Source organism: Lithobates pipiens, unplaced genomic scaffold, assembly GCF_037356315.1.
Source record: "Lithobates pipiens isolate NorthernLeopardFrog02 unplaced genomic scaffold, aLitPip1_a1.2 Scaffold_23, whole genome shotgun sequence".
Taxonomy (NCBI): Eukaryota; Metazoa; Chordata; class Amphibia; order Anura; family Ranidae; genus Lithobates; species Lithobates pipiens.
Window position 1 is genome coordinate 142076954 of NW_027507785.1, and position 15003 is coordinate 142091956.

Below are 15003 nucleotides of genomic sequence, written 5' to 3' on the forward strand. Positions count from 1 at the left end.
ACAACATAAAAAGAAGTCTACGGCATCCGGTATTCCCAGGCGATCTCCCAATCAAGACACTAACCAGGCCAGATCCTTCTATGGCACCTGGTCTTCCCAGGCAGTCTCCCATCCAGGTACTAACCAGGCCTGACACTGCTTAGCCTCTGAAATCAGACGAGATCGGGTGCTTTCAGGGTGATGTGGCCGTAAGCATTCTCTTCAAGACACGCCCAACCCTCTTGACAAACGCCAAGATGGTCGCCTTCAGAAACAAGCGAAAAAAACAGGTCAAAGCCAACAACATAAAAAGAAGCCTATGGCACCTGGTATACCCAGGCGGTCTCCCATCCAGGTACTAACCAGGCCTGACACTGTTTAGCCTCCGAGATCAGACGAGATTGGACGCTTTCAGGGTGATGGGGCTGTAGGTGATCTCTTCGGGCACTCTCAACCCTCTTGACAAATGCCAAGATGGTCACCTTGGGAAACAAGTGAAAAAAAAAAAAACAGGTCAAGGTCAATAACATAAAAAGAAGCCTACGGCACCTATTATTCCCAGACGTTCTCCTATCCTGGTATTAACCAGGCCCAACACGGCTTAGCCTCCGAGATCAGACAAGATCGGGTGTTTTCAGGGTGATGGGGCCGTAGGTGATCTCTTTAGGCACTCTCGACCCTCTTTTTAAAAGCCAAGATGGTCACCTTGGGAAACAAGCGAAAATAAACAGGTCAACACCAACAACATAAAAAGAAGCCTACGGCACCTGGTATTCACAGATGGTCTCCCATACAGGTATTAACCAGGCCGTACACTGCTAGGCCTCTGAGATCAGATGAGATTGTGCGCTTTCAGGGTGATGTGGCCATAGGTGTTCTATTCAGACACTCTCAACCCTCTTGACAAATGCCAAGATGGTCATCTTGGGAAAAAAGTGAAAAAAAAACAGGTCAACGCCAAAAACATAGACCCTGGCGGTCTCCCATCTGACCCTGACCCTGCTTAGCCTCTGAGATCGGGCGCTTTCAGGGTGATGTGGCCTTAGGCGAACGCTTCGGGACATACTCAAAACTCTTGACAGATGCTAAAATGGTCACCTTGGGAAACAAGCGAAAAAAAAACAGGTCAAAGCCAACAATATAAAAAGATTCCTACGGCACCTGTAATTAGGTACTATCCAGACCGGACCCTGCTTAGCCTCCGAGATCAGATGAGATCGGGCGCTTTCAGGGTGATGTGGCCGTAGGAGATTTCTTCGGGCTCTCTCAGCCCTCTTGACAAATGCCAAGATTGTCACCTTGGGAAAGAAGCGGAAAAAAAAAAAAATGTCAACGCCAACAGCATAAAAAGAAGCCTACGGCACCTGGTATTCCCAGTCGGTCTCCCATCCAGTTACTAATCAGGCCCGACAATGCTTAACCTCCGAGATCAGACAAGATCGGGCACTTTCAGGGTGATTTGGCCGTAGGCACTTTCTTTGGGCACTCTCACCCTCTTGACAAACGCCAAGATGGTCATCTTGGGAAACAAGTGAAAAAAAACAGGTCAACGCCAACAACATAAAAAATAGAATTTTTATATACAGCTTACCTGTAAAATCCTTTTCTTGAGAGTACATCACGGGACACAGGAGCTTCATTACATAGTGGGTTATATAGGCACCTCTGGTGATTGGACACTGGTTAACCCCCAATTAAGGAGAATTCCTCCCCTATATAACCCCTCCCATATGGGAGGCACCTCAGTTTTGTAGCAAAGCAATAGGAAACCACGTAAAACCCAAGAGGGGTGGGAGCCCTGTGTCCCGTGATGTACTCTCAAGAAAAGGATTTTACAGGTAAGCTGTGTATAAAAATCCTATTTTCTTGATCATACATCAGGGGACACAGGAGCTTCATTACATAGTGGGATGTCCCAAAGCAATGCTCAGATTGAGGGGAGGGAGACACAGATCATAATATATAGATCGCCAAGGACCGGAGGACCTAAACTGCAGCCTGCAGTACACTGCGCCCAAAGGCGATATCCTCTTGCCCTCTGACATCCACCTGATAGAATCTGGTGAATATGTGGACTGATGACCAAGTTGCAGCCTTACAGATCTGAGCCAGGGAGGCCTGGTGATGCACTGCCCAAGAAGCACTTACAGCCCTAGTTGAGTGCGCTTTCACTTGAAAAGGAGGGATCTTCCCTTTAACACTATAGGCCTGAGAAATAATCTGTCTAATCCACCTTGAGAGAGTGGATTTTGATGCCACCTGACCCTTCCTAGGGCCTTCCGGCAAAATAAATAAGCAATCAGTTTTCCTTATCTGTGCAGTTGCCTGAAGATAGATACTGATTGCCCTTACCACATCCAAAGTGTGCAAAGATTCTTCTTCTGCAGACTGTGGGTCCAGAAAAAAGGATGGTAGGCTTACATCTTGATTCAAATGGAATCCTGAAACCACCTTAGGCAGAAAGGACCTGTTGGGACGCATTACCACCAGGTCCTTATGAATAATTAGATACGGTTCTTTACTGGAGAGAGCTGCTAGTTCTGACACTCTTCTAGCCGTGGATATGGCTACCAAGAAAACCAATTTTTTAGTCAAAAGAACTAACGAAGCCTGATGCAAAGGTTCAAAAGGTTGCCCCTGCAAAGCTGAGAGAACCAAATTCAGATCCCATGGGCATACCGGAGGTTTGACTGGCGGCCTTATCCGCATAGCCCCCTGGATGAAAGCCCGCACCAGGGAATGTGATGCAAGTGGTTTCTGAAAAAACACTGACAAGGCCGAAATATGCACCTTGATAGTGCTTATGGCCAAATTCATTTCTAGGCCTGACTGGAGGAAGGCCAAGATCCTGCTAATGACATACTTTCTAGGATGACATTCCCTGAGTTCACAACAGGAAACATATGCCCTCCAGATTTTGTAGTAAATAAGCCTGGAGGCCGGCTTTCTGGCATTGACCAGAGTAGAAAGGACTGGCCCCGAAAGCCCACGGTCTCTCAGAATGTGGGTCTCAGCAGCCAAACCGTCAAATTCAGACTGTGTAAAGCAGCATGGTAAATTGGACCCTGTGAGAGCAGATCTGGCCGGAGAGGGAGGATCCACGGCCTGCCTACTGCCAACTTCATGATCTCTGCGTACCACGGTCGCCTGGGCCAAGCCGGGGCTACCAAAAGAAGCGACTTTGTTTCCCTCTAGACTCTTCCCAGGAACCGCGACAGAAGCGGGCACGGGGGGAAGGCATAAATCAAATTGTACTGATCCCAGGGAACTGTCAGAGCATCCGACCCCTGAGCGAGTGTATCTCTTGTCCTTGACACGAATTTGTCCAGTTTTCTGTTGAACCTGGACGCAAACAGATCTACGTCTGGAGTACCCCACCTGCGACATATGTTCCAAAACACGTCGGGGTGCAGAGCCCATTCTCCTAGGCACAACTGCTGGCGGCGCAGAAAATCTGTCTGCCAATTTTCCACTCCTGGAATGAAGACTGCAGAAAGGCATGGAACATGCCTTTCTGCCCAGACAAGTATACGATTCACCTCTTTTTGCGCAACCAGACTTCTGGTACCGCCCTGGTGATTGATATAGGCCACTGCTGTGGCATTGTCGGACTGAACCCGAACAGGTCTGAAAGACCAGTTTATGAGAGCCATATAAACTGCCCGGATCTCCAAGACATTTATGGGCAATAGCTTCTCGATCGCAGACCATTTCCACTGCGAGCACGTCTCCTCCAACACTGCTCCCCAGCCTGTCAGGCTGCCATTTGTCATAATAATCTTCCATGGAAGAGGAAGAAAAGTTTTGCCTTTCAGCAAATTCTCGGTTTGTAACGAGACTCTTAGACTCGTTAGACGAGACTCTTGCGTGTCCCTGGGGATAGACGCATAGGAAGATCCAAGGACTGGGGCTTCCTGTTCCAAGCTGCAAGGATGAATCTTTGCAGAGGCCTTGAGTGGAACTGGGCGAATGGAACGGCCTCGAAGGAGGCGACCATTTTCCCAAAGAGTCTCATGCACAACCGAATGGGGGAAGATCTTCTACCCAGAATTAGACGCACCAGATCCCCAATGGCCAAGGCTTTTGGCCTTGGTAGAAACACCTTGCCCTGAGCAGTGTCGATAACCATACCCAGGTATTCCAACCTGGTAGCAGGCTGTAGGGACGACTTTTCTAGGTTTATAATCCAACCTAGGCGTTCCAGCTGTTCTAGCGTTCTGGTAACACTGTGGTTCAGGAGCGCTACTGTTTTCTCTATGAGAAGCAAATCGTCTAGATAAGCCATGACGGCTATACCCTGAGCTCTTAGGTTTGCCAAGAGAGGGTCCAGAATCTTTGTGAAGACTCGAGGGGCCGTAGCTAGCCCGAACGGCAAGGCCACAAATTGAAAATGGCGCCGCTCTACCGCAAACCTTAGATTCTTTTGGTGTGCGGGAAAAATTGGCACATGGAGATATGCATCCTTGATGTCTATTGATGCCATAAACTCTCCCCCTTGCAGGGAGGAGACCACAGTGCGAATTGACTGTATTCAGAAGGACCGGATGCGTAAAAACCGGTTCAGATCCTTCAGATCTAGGATAGGTCTGACACTTCCATTTGGCTTTGGAACGGTGAAGAGATTCGAGTAAAACCCTGAACCCTGTTCTTTTGGGTCCACTTCTACTATCACCCCCTGGGATAGTAAGTGATCTAAGGCCAGAAATAGCGGTTTTTGCTTTACTGGGTCCCTGGGGATCCTTGACCTTAGAAAGCGAGAAGGTGGAATCTCCTGAAACTCCAGCTTGTAGCCCAGAGATACCGAAGAGACCACCCACTCATCCCGGATCTCTTCCCGCCAGGCTTCTGCAAACTGCAAGAGCCTTCCCCCCACTTGGCCGAGCGGGGGCGCTCCTTCACAAGGAAGCTTTCGGGCTCTGCTTGGCAGGCTTTCGCCCTCAGGATTTCTTCTGCCCCTGGGCCCGGCCTTGAGCCTTTCCTGTAGAGGGGGGTTGAGAAGGCCGTCACCACTGCTTAGAGCTTGATGCTCCGGGAGAGAGAGAACGCCTAAATGATGGACGTTTGCTCCTTTTGACTGGAAGGAGAGTAGATTTACCCCCTGAAATTTTTTGGACGAATTTGTCTAATTCTTCTACAAACAAACGTTCCCCTTTAAACGGGAACCCAATCAAATGCTTCTTGCATGATAGCTCAGCTTGCCCAATTCTTTAGCCATAGGGCCCTTCGCATGTGTACCAACAGGAGAGACAAACGAGATGCTTGTAGGACAGAATCCGAAATCGCATCAATCAGGAAACACAGAATTTGAGGTATTTCTGCATAATTCTCCACTTCCTCACTGGGAAGGAGGCCAAGCATCTGCTTAACCTGTTCCTTGAGGAACTGACACAACCCCACAGCTGCGACTGTAAGTTGCACTACAGTGCCAGTCATGGAAAAGGAGGCTTTTTTTTTTTTTGTAAAATCTTTATTTTGAGATATTTTGACATTGAAACACACTTGAGTATACATTAGACAGCTGTGTCAGGACCAAACAAAGAACAAATAAACTGTAGGAAACAATGACACCCATAAAAACTGACCCAGTGGCCAAGAGTTGGCGGCTCAAACCAGACACATGAATTAGGCAAACGGGTGGAGATGAACGTCTGGAGTGTCTTCTAGCTCATACACATCAAGTCCGGCCTCCGTGGGCTAGGGCCCCGCTCCAAGGTGCCTCTGAGCGGAAAGGAGAGGACGGGCCGGAGCCCAGTCCCCCACCTCCCGTCATACAAAAGGCCGGGGAGGCATGGGACCACCCCCAGGGGCCGCCCAGGAGAGGGGGGCACAATCACCTCCAGCAACCTCTCCCGAGCGTCCCCCGGGGGTAGGACAGGCCCACAGCAACCCCCCCGCCCAGGAGGGACGTCCCAGCATGGACCCCTCCGGACAGAGGGATTCCCCCCGTCAGCCAAACAAAGTGGCCGCAGGGCCAGCCAGCCCACAGGAAGCCTAACGCACCACCACAGCTCAATACCACGTAGGTCAATAAAAGGCAACATCTTATAGTGTGGAATACAGAGAAAGAAGGTAAAAAAGAACAGTAGGAAGGGTGAGAGAGAGGCAAGAAGGGGTAGAGAGGGGATTGGGGGATAGGGTAAGGGAGGAGGGTGGAGCCTACTTGACATCCCTGCGAAGTGCAGCGGTCCAGCACCAGGCGAGTCTCAGCAGCAAAGTCGTCTCTCCGTCCATGGGGCAAGAAGGTGAAAAACAGCCACTAGGTGGGAACATCATTGTGTGTGCGGGATCTCAAAGAGGGTTCCGCTAGCTCCAGTAGAGCCAAGTCCAGACTGGAGGTAGCGTATATAGTTTCGGACATGTAGACTGTCCATGATTGCCATATGCTGTCACACTTAGCCCGTGTACCCCTACAGGTTGCCACCCAATATTCCGCTTCTCTGATGTCATTCACTTTTTTGACCCAGTCCTCCACTGTGGGAGTCCTAGTTTGTTTCCAGTAAATCGGTATAAGACGTCTGGCCGCGTTCAACAGATGCGGCAGAGGGCTTTTTTTGTATCTACCAATCGGGATCGGAGGAATGTGCAAAAGATAGTTGGCCGGAGACAGTGGCACATCAAGATGCAAAACTGCCTCTATGCGGGATCGGATGTCCTCCCAGAATGGCTTGATTCGTGGGCAATCCCACCAAATATGAAGGAGGGTGCCCAATTGGCCACATTCCCTCCAGCACCGGTCCGATACCGAAGGGTAGATACGTGCTAAGTCTGCCGGCACTCTGTACCAGCGAGACAGTACTTTAAAATTAGTTTCTTGGGTTTTGGACTCCATGGAGCTAGCGTACGTGAGTTTGTAGAGGTGGGACAGTTGGGCCGCGGAAAAGTCAAGTTGTAGCTCCCTCTCCCAGACCCGTATGTATGTCGGTCTAGCGACCTCGGTAACACAGCCCAGCAAGTGATATAATTCGGAGATCAGGTGGGGAGTGGGTTCATCTGCTACAAAAAAACGCTCAAATGGTGTAAGGAGCGCTTCGTCCCTGATTAAGTGGCCATGGGCTTCAAAAAAGTGGTGCAATTGCCTGTATCGCCAAAAATTCATAGCTGTCTGCGCATGCCCGGTCTGCAGGGATTCATAGCTGACCATTTGGCCACCGCTGAGAAACTGTCCACAACTGGCATTCCCGTCAGCTCCCCAGGGGACAAAAAAGGCCCTCCGCTCCCCTGGCGGGAACCATAGGAACCCTCCCAGCAGGGCAAGCGGAGAAACAGGGGGGGATAGGCCCAGCGTCTTGTTCAGTTTGTCCCAAATCAAAAGAGACTGTACAGTGAGCGGGGAGACATCCACCGATAACCCCCTATATTCCGGGGACAACCAGGGCGCATAAGCCAAATCTCTCCCAGCTAGCCATTTTTACAGAGAGACCCACACTTTTGACTTAGTATGAAATTTCCAATTAAGTATCCTCTGTAGAACAATAGCCCTGTGGTACCTCTGGATATCCGGAACCCCCAGACCCCCCGTCAGCTTCGAGCGTTTCAGCAAGGCCATGGCTATTCTAGGTTTCTTTGTGTTCCACACAAATGTCGACAGAATGCTATTCAATTGGGTAAAAAACAGTTTAGGGAGGGAGATGGGTATCATTTGTAAAAAGAATAATACTCGGGGCAGGATATTCATTTTAATAATATTAATGCGGCCGAACCACGTAAAAGCGGTTTTGGTCCACTGCAACAAATCCGCCTTGATCGCATGTAATAAGGGGGGGAAATTAGCGGCATATAAGGCATCAAAGCAGTTGGTCAACTGGATGCCCAGGTATTTAATAGAAGACGTGGCCCAGGTAAAGGGGAATGCTAATTGCAGGTGGTCCGCTTGAGGCGGGGCGAGGTGAATAGGCAAAATCTCCGATTTGGAAAGGTTTATCTTGAAATTGGATAACTCACCAAAAGTCCTCAGCTCCTTCAACAGAACCGGCAACGAGATCAGGGGTTCAGAGAGATAAAGGAGCACATCGTCCGCATACGCCGACAGTTTGTGCTCCGTCATCCCAACCTTCAGGCCTCTAATGTCTGCGTTCGCCCTCACCCTGCAGAGCAGTGGTTCCAGTACCAAGGCAAAAAGGAGAGGAGACAGTGGACACCCCTGTCTCGTGCCGTTTCGAATCGGGAACCGGGAGGAAAGCACCCCATTCACCTTCACCTGTGCACACGGAGTGGAGTACAAGGCCATAATCGAGGACATCATATGCGTCCCCAACCCCTGAGCCTCCAGTACCACCCATAAGTACCCCCAGTCGACGCGGTCAAACGCCTTTTCGGCGTCCGTCGAAAGGACGATACAAGGTTTAGGATCAGGACTGTTACGTGCCCAATGAATGAGTTGGATTGCCCTGATGGAGTTATCTCTCGCCTCCCTGCCACGAATAAACCCTGCTTGGTCTGGGTGAATAATTTGGGGCATAAGACTCCAAAGTCTGTTTGCCAGGACTTTTGCTAGAATCTTAATATCGACGTTAAGAAGGGAAATCGGTCGATAGCTCTGGGGGACGGTAGGATCTTTGCCCTCTTTTGGCAGCACCGTAATGTGTGCCAACAGTGCTTCGGTTGGGATAGGCTTCCCCTCCGCGATGGAATTAAAGTAGGTGCACATATGTGGCGTTAAGAGGGGCAGGAAGATCTTATAGTAGGAACCCGAAAAACCATCCGATCCCGGGCTCTTGCCCTTGGGCAGGGATTTCACCGTTAGCGCAATTTCCTCCGGCGAAATCGGCCGCTCCAAGTCGACGCATTGTTCCGCCGTAAGTGTAGGGACTCTCGCCGACGCTAAAAATTATTGAATGGCAGCAGACTTGGGAGGCTGAGCGTGTGCGGGCGAGGCCGGGGAAAGGTTATAAAGTTGGGCGTAAAATTCCTGGAACCCCGAGGCAATCTTGTTGGATTGGACCCAAACGGCACCCGAGGGGGAACGGAGCTTCTGTACATAAGCTTGAGCATGTTTCTTGCGAAGGGCCCTGGCCAGCATACGGCCGCATTTGTTTCCATGTTCATAGTACCTGTGTGAAAGATGCCTGGCCTGCCTACACGTGTGGCGATCTAATAAACGTAAAAACAGGTCACGCAATTCAAAAAGCTTCTGCTTAGCCTCTGGGCTCCCCCCCTGCTTATGGGAGAGTTCTGCCGCCTGTAAGGCGGCCAGAACCCTGTTGAAATCCTCTTGACGTGCTTTCTTGATTTGGGAACCCAATGATATCAGTTCCCCTCTAATCACGGCTTTGTGCCCCTCCCAAAGCACACCCGCACTTATCTCATCCGAGGCGTTTTCCCTAAAATAGTGGGAGATGGTCTCCGACACCTTGGCAACCGCAGCAGAGTCATCCAAGAGATTTTCGTTCAGTCTCCACGTCCAGGCCCTGTGGGGACCAGATGGTAATTGAATGGTCACGCCAACCGGTGCATGGTCCGAAAGGGTGATGCTGCCAATGGATGCCGTCTACAGAAGCTCAAGCGTGGGACGGTCAACATAGACATGGTCTATGCATGGTTATACGTCATGGACGGACGAGTAATAGCTAAAGTCTCGTCCCGAGGGATGCAAAATCCTCCAGATATCAAGTAAAAGGTGTGCCTGCAGTGATTTGCGAAAGTGTTTGAAAAAGGCATGGGAGTGTGAGGGTCGGGTGCTCGAAGTGTCGAGCAGATGGTCCGGGCAGACATTAAAGTCCCCGCCTAAAATTAAATACCCGGCTTTAAAGTCTGTCAATAGGTCAAGGGTAGCGTCCAGGAAGGTGCCCTTTAGGAAAACAAATCGGCCCTGAGGGTCAATTTTGCTATCCACTGGCTGAAAAGGGCACGTCTTATGGAACGCTATGGCAGTCCCTCTGGACTTGGCCTTAGGAGATGTACTGTGAAACCACTGATTAAACATATGGGTGGGCAACCTGGGTAGGGAATGGCTGGTGAAATGTGTTTCCTGCAGGAAGACCACTTGGGCCTTCAACTTTTTAAGTTCCCACCACAATTTGTTCCTCTTCCCCGGAGAGCAGAGACCCCGTAAATTGTAGGAAATTACCTGGAGTGTAGACATGGGAGAGTTGGAGGGTGGAGGACTGGGCAAGCGTCCCAACCCGCCTGGTGTAAGGACCGCAGCAACAGCAGGCTCCTAGGAAAAGGGGGGAGTGAAAAAAGAGGGAGAAGAAAAGGGGAGAGATAGGGAGATAAAAAACACAAAAAAATAGTACAAAAATACCAACAACATAAAAACAAAACAGCTACATCAAAATTAGACAATGCAGCAGTTTGGGGGGAGATGGGACCCACCCCACTATCCGGGGGGGCTCCTAGCCCCCTCCTAAAGTCCCAACAGGGAACTAAACCCATGGATGGATGGCCTATGTGGGGAACGTAAACCAAAACAAGGGGGAAAAGGAAGGTCCCCGCCCCGCCCACCACATCTGAGAGCAGAATAGCCTCAATTCGGGAGAAAAACCGATCCAAAAAAGCAACAAAAGTAAAAAATAAAAGAGGAGGAAAAAAGGGGTGAAGCCCAGTGTGGGCTGATTGCATTCGGGGACGTGGAGTCTGGCCGATCCCTGGCAGAGGCCCCCCCGCCACGGTAGCCGCACAGCAAACTGCAGACCGCGGAGGGGGGGGGGGTCACGGAGGTAGCTACGATGGCAAAAGAAAAGGGGGAAATAAAAACAGAAACCAAAACACATTAAAAAACCCCCCTCCCCCCACCCCTGGTGCCCCGCAAAGGGAAGAAAAAGGGGGCGCCGTGGCAGACCACCTTACAACATTGGGAATGTAAACATTCTCCACCCTGTAGGCCTAATCTGATAGTCAAACAGTAACAAGGGCTGGAGAGAAGTCACCAAAAATTCTTGCGGCCACGGCAGCCACAGTCTTCGGCCGCATAGGGCACATCCAGGTCCCTGGAACACCCGGGGGGGGGGGGTACAGGGTCAAAACATCCCATTTACAATTCCCGTGGGGGGAGGCCCAGACACCAGCAATCATAGTAGAAAAAGTCCGCAATCAGCCGTCTATCACACAGCCCAGGCTCGGTATCAGTCTCGGGTGGTAGAAGGAACCACTGAAGAGTTGCGGGTTGAACTATGTCTGTCCCTCGATGCTTGCGTGTGACTGTAGACCATCTGTGAGGAAGGGGGGGGACAAGCAAGTCGCTCGGGGGTCCTCTCCAATCCAGAAAGTCCACGGGATTCAGCCCCAGAGAGGATAGAAAATGTGGAAGATCGTCTTTTGTGCACAGGGTCACCTGCCTGCCATCCTTAAGCACATGCAGAGAGAAGGGGAAGCCCCAGCGGTAGGACAGTCCTGCAGCCTGGAGCACAGAAAGGAGCGGGCGAAGGGCTCTCCGCCGCATGAGGGTGCGCCGCGAGAGATCCTGATAGAAAGTCAGTCGAGCACCATCAAAATCATAAAAGGGCTTACCCCGCACTTTTTTCATAATCCGGTCCTTGATAGTATATTTGTGAAGTTTACAGATTATATCCCTGGGATTGTCAGCGTCTTGAGACGGGGGGCGCAGTGCTCTGTGGGCTCGGTCTATTTCAATAGGAGCAGTGGCTGGGACTCCCAATATGTCCCTAAAGATATCAGTCAGAGTGGGGACAATATCCCTGGGTCCAGTAGCCTCCGGGAGCCCCCTGATCCTGATATTGGCCCTCCTGCTGCGGTTTTCAACATCATCCAATTGCCCCAGCAGTACCTCAAGCTGATGGTCTTGTGTTTGGCACCTAGATTGCAGCAGAGCAATAGCGGGGAGAGTCTCCTCTAGTTTTTCCTCCAGGGCCTCCACTCTGTGACCCAGATGTGTAGTATCAGCTTTAAGCTGGGCAATATCAGCGGTGAAAGCCTTCTCCACTCTGCTAGTGAACTTTTCTAGGTCCTCTCTGGTGGGGAGAGACATAATATGGCGGCGTATTGTGTCATCTCCCATGAGGTCTGAGACCTCTGAGCGGCCATCCAGGGACCCGGGGGATGCAGGGGGGGCCGAATCGCTTACCGATCCTGGGGAGGGCACCGGAGAAGCCAGGGGAGACGGTCCGGTCGACTGGGAAGGCGTCGCTGTAGCAGGCTGTGAGGATTTCCCAGCTTTCTGAAGTTTCCCGGTCGATATTGGGTCCATCGCGGCCCTGTCTGTGGGGGCCCGGGAAGAACTGATCCAGCTGTCCCTGCCGCTTCTTGTTACCCTGCGGCGGTCGGGAAGACTGCCGGGATCGTTGGGACATTGAGCCCGGTGATGTGGATCGGATTTCCCCGCTGAGGGCAGCTGATATGTGCGGCGATGGAGCGGAGCTGAGGTGAAGTACTTCCTCACTCCTCCATGGTCAGGACACGCCCCCCCAAAAGGAGGCTTTTAATAATGTTTCCAGCTTCTTATCAGTTGGATCTTTAAATACCTGAGCATTATCCAAAGGACAGGTCAGATTTCTATTCACGCAAGAAACAGCCGCATCGACAGATGGGACCCCCCATTTCTTGGTGAAACTTTCCTCCAGAGGATAAAGCATAGAAAACCTTTTAGGAGGAGCAAACAGTTTATCGGGATGTCCCCAATCCTCATACAACAATTTATCCATTAAGGGATTAATTGGAAAGGAAAAGGCAGGTTGTGGGATTTTCCTGACTCCCAGGGAAGAAACAGAGGACGTAGCGATCTCAGCAGCAGGCATTCTGAATGTGGTACGCACCAATTCAGTATAATACTGCACCTGTTTTCTGAGCGCCTGGGAGGAGGGGACTCTCTCCTCTTCCTCTGATTCATCCGACTGCTCAAGATACCTGTCCCAAGATAGGGATCTCTCCTCATTGTCAGAAGTGTCATCTGAAAGAGGAATCTCAGCAGAGGGAGGGGATCTACCCCTTTTCCTGCTTTCTTTCAGGGAAGCTGAAATAAAATTCTTGATTCTCCCTTCAAAACCTTCCAATGTAGCCCTAAGGGAGTCCTCAGTGATGTATACCGGGGCTGAAATATCAGGAGAGGCTGCAAATCCTGACAGGGGCACTGACTCATCCTGTGAGGCTGACTCCAGTCTTGCAGGGGGGGGATGGTAACCTACTGGCATTTTTAGAACCCCTAGACCTAGGCGGTGACTTACCAGTGTCCTTGTTATCTCCCCCTGAGACCCTCTTACAAGGAGACATAGCCCTAAGCTACAAAGCAGAGGTACTAGTACAAAGTGCAATCACTGTTGTGCTTAAAGTCTCACAATAAATACATATGCTTAAACTGCACAACCTGATGCTGAGTAGGTTTGTCTTAGGTTTGCCTGGATCCAATCCCTTGGGATGCTTACTGCCCACAGCTCCTGTGTCTCCACTTACAGCCCCCTGACGCTCTGGGCTGTAAAACTGCGCAGTACAGCGCCGTGCACACCGAACGACGCGGCTCGCAAACACACTCCCGCCTCCTCCATTAGCACGGAAGCGTGCTTGGTGTGCATGCACGAGGACTGCCGGTATCCAGGGGGGAAGGGAATTGCCATCGGAGCTGTCTGGGACCCCCAGACTACGTATTACCTTCATTGTGGCTGAGATTGCAGTGGAGACATGAGTCATCTGGGAGAACCAGGCTTCACTGAGCGTGTGCATCTGAAAGGCATGTAAGTATGCATCAGGCTGCTCTTACTCCCCCTAGTGGTGGAAACCAAGTAAGACATACAACTACTCAATGAAGAAATCCATAATATAATTTATACAGGATTAACTTCCCTTACCTGTCCTCGCCGCAGGAATTGCTGAAAACAGACAGATTCCAGCCTTCACCCATCACGGCGGGCAGAATTGTGCCAACCTTCAGGTTTTTTTTGGGGTTCCTTCTCAGAAGAACCTCCTACCTGGACCTTGTAAAAGACTCTGCCAGAAACTTTCGTGCCACTATGTAAATAGTACAGTAAGTCTGGTTTTCCCAGAGCCCAGTCTTCCAATAGGAGAGGACTTACAGGCAAAACATCTTGGGAGTCAAAATATCGGCCCGAGATATGGATCCGGTTTGTTGTAGCCCTTAGGCCCCCGCAGGGACCTGCACAGAACTTTCTTCATAGAACATGTTTTATGTGACAAACCACCACTGGCAAAGGGAAAAATTAGGTGCCTCCCATATGGGAGGGGTTATATAGGGAAGGAATTCTCCTTAATTGGGGGTTAACCAGTGTCCCATCACCAGAGGTGCCTATATAACTCATTATGTAATGATCCTGTGTCCCGTGATGTATGATCAAGAAATAAGCATACGGCACCTGGTATTCCCAGTCGGTCTTCCATCCAGTTACTAATCAGGCCCGACAATGCTTAACCTCCGAGATCAGACAAGATCGGGCACTTTCAAGGGGATGGGGCCATAGGCGATCTCTTTGGGCACTCTCAACCATCTTGACAAACGCCAACATGGTGATCTTGGGAAACAAGCTAAAAAAACCAAGTCAATGCCAACATTGGAGGCTAAGCAGGGTTGGGCAATCAGTTTACTTGCCTGAAATAGGCATCTCAGAACTGCCATCTGGCTGCTTCCCGGGTTTCCAACTCCTTCAACTAATCCCAGGAGACAATACTTCGCCTCCATCCTGGTGGAGGTTCCAAACACCCGATCAATGGTTCCTGTCACCTCCGTCCAGTAGCAGATCAACTTCGGGCATCTCCAAAACATGTGCATCATGTCTCCCCCCATGTTCCCGCACCGGGGGCAACTTGCGTCCGGCCGTTCGGCCAAATTGAAAAAGTTTACGAGGAGCATAATAAGTTCTATATAATAAGAACAGATGTGACATCCTCTGAGAGGAGAGCCACAATTGACCACAGGAATAGTATTCCTGTGGCCAATTATAGCTCAAGGGGGTTTAGTACACACCCCACACTATATAAGGCAGCCAGCGCGGCGGCCTTGTATAGTGTGTTGCGGCGGTCAGGGAAAGAGGACGATAGGCAGGGACAGTGTCTTTACTGCTTGGGAACCTAGCACTGTTACAGTGGGTGTTTTGTGCCTCCTGCACAGTACACACCTGAAGC

The 15003-nt window shown here is 50.6% G+C and overlaps 3 pseudogenes; all 3 read right to left on the reverse strand.

The window, feature by feature from the left end:
* Nucleotides 1-75: 75 nt before the first annotated feature.
* LOC143928948 (5S ribosomal RNA) lies at nt 76-194 on the reverse strand (annotated as a pseudogene).
* Nucleotides 195-1331: 1137 nt separating this feature from the next.
* Nucleotides 1332-1450, reverse strand: LOC143928477 (5S ribosomal RNA; annotated as a pseudogene).
* A 12775-nt stretch (nt 1451-14225) lies between these two features.
* Nucleotides 14226-14344, reverse strand: LOC143929039 (5S ribosomal RNA; annotated as a pseudogene).
* Between the last annotated feature and the right edge of the window lie 659 nt (nt 14345-15003).